Below are 5576 nucleotides of genomic sequence, written 5' to 3'. Positions count from 1 at the left end.
CTCCTTACCGTTCTCCTCTCTGACCCTCTACCAGCTCCCACCCAGCTCTCCTTTGTGGTGGGCCCAAGGCATAGCTCCAGTCCCAGTGTTGATACTGGGATTAGCCCCTCAGCCAAACCCGGGTTTCATATTTACTTCCAACTCATAGCTTTCTGCTTTGGTTTGGGGATTTTATTTATGTTTGCTTGGTTTTGTGAAGAGGTCTTAATTATTCTCCTTAGTTTCTGAAAACCAAGAAAAAACATTAAAAGCCTGTTTTGTTTTGTATTCAGTTGTTTTGTAGCAGTGAGACTCCAGAATATCTTATCTAACATACTATCAAAAGCAGAATCACAGATGAAGTTTTAGAAATATATTGACATACATATAGTTAATTGAAGCATGTAATAATCAGACTCCTAAGAATATTGAAATAATTCCCTAAATAAAAAAGTGATATTTTATTAATCACTCCCAATATTGCCACAATTATATATATTACACTAGGTATAGCTAGTTCCAATTATTTCTTTTTAATCTGACATCCCTACCTGAATTTGTTTAATAACACAGAACATGTCTTACTGATCTTTGTATCTGCAATACTTAATACAATGCATCTAGTGTTGTGTCCAGAAAAATGCTTATTAGATGATTGTGTACATGATATCCCAGCATTATAGTTGCATTATACATTATATGAGATTTTGAGAATTGGATTTATTTAACTTAGTATTGTGAACATGGTTCTGTTGGACAGCTTAGCTCATTTAATCCAGTATATATAAATATCTATTGAATAAATTTTATATGCTAGACTTTTTTGCAGAAAGAAAGTCCTGCTTTCATGGTTGGCCAGTATCTCGGAATGTGAAGAGTAAATAGTTTTCTACAATGATATAAAACTTCAGCTAAATAATAATAATAAAAAAAGCAGCTCATTCTCCCCAGACTGTTTGTGCAGTGTGGTTTTACACTAAAAACCCACTTTTTTTTTTCTGTGAGTATAGAATTTTGCTAGTGGCTGGACAGAGAATACCTATGCAATCTACCCCCAGTATCCACCTGGAACACTGAATCTCCAATGAGCTTCCCTGGTTGACAGCATTTAGCTTGTGTTATCACAGTTCCATGGTGGAGGAGAAAAAGTATGTCCTTTGTGACTCCACACAAAGAGAAGATTCTTGGACTCTTACACATGGTTTCCTCTGGTCTCTGCCCCATGTACTTTTTCCCTTCGCTAATTTTGCTTTATGTCATTTCACTGTAATTAATCATAGCCATGAATGCAACTATATACTGAGTCCTGTGAGCTCTCCTAATGAACCACTGAACCTGCGGGTGGTCTTGGGGACCCCTGACACAGCCGTGCATCAGTGCTAGGGAACAGATGGAGAAAGACAGGATACTTGCCATTCAGGACCTAATAGCCTTACAGCTGGGAAGGAGGGGGGCAGGTGTGTGAAGGCTTATTAGATATTTAGATAGATAATTTCAATATAATTTGTTTGATAATGACATTGATAAAGAGAGTGCTCTGGGAGCACTGCAAAGAAACGTTCTAGGAGTTCAGGACAGTTTTTTGAGTCAGGTTTTGAAAAATGAAAAATATTTTGCCAAGTGTAGGAAAGACATACTCAACAGAGTGACTTGAATATATAAATAAAATAATATTAGTAATAGTAATAATAGTAATGGGTACAAGAGCAACAGCAGCAAACATACAGTACTTACCAAGAATTGTTTTAAGCCCTTTATATATGTTAATTCATTTAATCCTTATAACATTCCTGTGAAGTAGATGATATTATGTTATATAAATGAGGAAACTTTGGCACCGAAGGATTATTAAGTGCTTGTACAGACTCATTAAATTGCAGGGCACTAAATTGTATAGTGCCCTGCAATTTAAACCTGGGCAATTTGCCTCTTATTCTGTGCTATTTTTCTAAAGAAGAAAAACAGAGGATATGTTTGTTAATACTTATATTTCAGTTCTTAACTTCTGACATAGAAGAGACATTTTGAATTATAATACATATTTGCGTTAGGGGTTTCCCAGGATAAAATGTACTTTCATTATATCAATGGAGATATAAGACTTAAAAACATAAAATAGTAGAAAACAATATAGAACAGCATTTTCAAATATATAATACAATCTAAAACCGGCAATGTAGATATTAAGCATTATTCCTTTGTGCATGTGTAGGCTCAGTGATATCCTCACATTGCCTCGATCAATGATAAAAGCATGATAGCATATTAATTTCTTTATTGAATAATATCTAGCCTCCCCTTGACCTTTAGTTTGTACCTTCTTTACTATTATATATAACTTAATATTTTCAATGGTGAATGACTTGTTTTTTATATCTTTGGTATTGTGTGTGTGTGTGTGTGTGTGTGTGTGTGTGTGTGTGTGTGTATGCCTTCAGACTTGTCATAAAAAGTGGTGGATATAATGTATTTTTTTAAGAAATTTTTTCTCCTCACATCATTTCTTGAAGTTTTAGAAAAAAATAAGAGAATTAAAGCAAATACCTTTAACTCATTCTGTAACAAAGTTTAAAGAAATAATGAAAAGATAAACAAGCCGGTGCACGTCGAAATACTAAATAATATTTTTAGGTCCACTTAGTTTTTCAGGGTTCTTTTTGGCTAACCTGACCATACTATAATTATGACCTTATTTTTAATTCACTTGGAAAAGTGAAATTTTCAAGTGGTCTGACACATATGTATAACAAATGATACTTTCATAGAAGGAAAATGATAACCAGAACCTGTATTTGAGCATAATGATGAAATTCTTATATTAATGGAGTAATTTTTAGGAAAATTAGCCAATGATATTAAGTTATACATTTTAGAAAAAAGGATGATGTTAATCTCATTTGAATAGAATTTAGTATGATACTCCATATAATTATATGCTTAGATTCACACAGTATTACTTAAATTTTAGTCATTGTAAATTTTTCATTTCTAGAATAATCATTTGATTAATTTTTATACTTGTTTCCAGCTCTTGACTGAAGTTCTCTATCTTGTTATATAACTTCATGATCATACTCATCATGTTTATTTTAATATCCATGTCCGATAATTCCAATCTGTATCTGCTATGGGTCTGTTTCTATTTTTTATTGCCTGGCTTTGACTCATTTGGTGTTTTGTCTTGGTATGCTTGAAAAGTTTTTAAAGAAATGCTCTCGTTCCATTGTGTATGAAAATTTTAGGGATAATTTGAGTCTCTGGGTATTTTCTTTCTCAAGAGAGAATTCACTTTTGCTTCTTTCAGGCAGAGGGAAGGGATAGGTTACATGAACTCAGTTAGGGATGGCACTTTCGAGTTGCAATTCAGTCCTTCGGCTGCTCTGTTTTCATTTCAACTGTGAAAAAATGTGTGTGTGCATGTGTGTTCACACATACATATACACAAATACAGACATAAACATTTGATATATTATCTTGTTTGATATATTATCTTGATATCAATATTGATGCATCCCAACTCGGGTATTTACCAAGACCCCTTCTTCTTGATGTCCTTCAATTCCAATTTCAATCTCTCCAGCCCCATAAGAAGCTCTGTTCAGTTTTCCAGCCCCTACCTTTTGCTTATGAATTAGAAATGATTTATGAAGAAAAGCGGTAGTGACTGTCAGACTGCATACTTTGTACTTCTGTCTGGGATCATGATCTAAGTCCACAGCCTTAGTAATTCTCCAGTGCCTTAAAAATGGTATAATTTGGAGCATTGGTCTGTCTCAAGTTTTTCTTCAGATAACACACTTCATTATTGAAGATGTAAAATGTAAAGCACACTTAAATATGTTATTCATTATAGAATCCATGATAGCTGATTTCAGAACACTTGACTACTGCACTCAAAAATATTCCTACTGTGCAGTAAATGACAGCATATTAACTGGGAGTGAATAAACTAATGTGCTTAGAAGATACAATATGTAATGTTCCATATTTGGTTAGATCTGGATTTCTCATTCCAGATCATAGTCTATATTTTAGACTACAACATGATGCTATTCAAAAAGTTACAAAAATATATAGCTTGTACCTCCAGGTCTATGCTGTAGCTAGAGCCAGGTGTATACAGGATTCCACTGTGGCTCATATCTGAACTTAACCTATTTCATTTTGTAGCATTGCAATCAATTTGTTTTTGTTGTGTAATAAATAAATTGGTAATAGGTAAAGTGCTTGAGGTTGAGTGATATTAAAAGTAATGATGACAAATGTAAAAAAACCTGAAAACGTATGAGTTTTCCTTGCCCTTGACTATTAGTTTCAGTGTAAGTTCACATTTCTTATAAAAATGTCATTTCTTTCAGTTCCTGATGAGACCCTTTTCCTTCAATAAATTAGAGGAAATGCCATTTTATTACTTCACATAACTCAACACTATGAATTACTACAAATGCACATCAATCTACCATTTCCCCCAAAGCCTATTTCACATAGCTTTGCAAACAAATGAGAAAGGCACATGAATGAAATTAGATATTTAATCATTTAGTAGCGCTTCTAATGTACAGCTTTGACATAACACTTTAACAAAACAATGAAGTGATTGATTCAAGAAAAATAGACTACAAATTACACTCTGAAATATTTGGTCCCCAAAATTTCAGATGTGAGTTAGTATTACTGTAATCTGTAGGCACTCATTTGAGTATTGATGCATTTTATTGATGGATTGTGTGATCAGTTTAATAAGGACAACATTTCCTCCTCATTACCACCTCCAAACCACAATCATCAATTAATGTTCAGGGGCCATCTACAGGGGCAAGGCTGGTTGACTGAACCATAAGTACATACAAGAAGAGTGTGACTTCTAATGTTGGAGTTTTTCTAATGCCTGAAAAGTCAGTAGTAGCACTGACTTTTGTCACAAGTGAAAGGCTATTTTCACAAGTGACATATACAATAATTAATATGCTATATAAATAATTTATTGAAGCTTCTTGTCTTTAAAATGTAACCTTTTTTTAACGAGTGGATTAATATCATCATTCTTTATTTCTCCATAATGATCATCAGTGCCCTGAGCCTAAGAATGAGCACATGCAGTTGTATATAAATTTTCATGTGTTATTTGCTTTTTGTATTTATTCATATGCTGAATAAATTTTTAAAATTAGTACATTCTTGTTAGAATGAATTTTTTGTTTTTTATCTTAGTACTAAGTGGCTATCAGACCAATGCTCCAAATTATACCATTTTTAAGGCACTGGAGAATTACACTAAGTTTAATGTATAGAATTTTTTTATAGGCACATGAATGAACTTAGTGCATTTGAGCATTGATTTCCTTCACTGTGGTTTGCATTCTATACACGTTCCTACCTACGTAGACACAGCAAAATATATGGATTGTCGAACTAAGAACTATAGAAATAGGTGGTAGCCACCAAGAATTTCTATATGTAGAAAAGAAAAAATATACAATATAGACATGATGACTATAATCATTATTATTGTAATTATATTAAACTATGAGATATTGAGTGCTTATAAAGTCTTTAGAGTTCCTGATATTTTAGCTTCACACAATGAGTCATAAAGC

Source organism: Pteropus alecto, unplaced genomic scaffold (genome assembly GCF_000325575.1).
Source record: "Pteropus alecto unplaced genomic scaffold, ASM32557v1 scaffold21, whole genome shotgun sequence".
Classification (NCBI taxonomy): Eukaryota; Metazoa; Chordata; class Mammalia; order Chiroptera; family Pteropodidae; genus Pteropus; species Pteropus alecto.
This window is presented reverse-complemented; position numbering follows the sequence as displayed.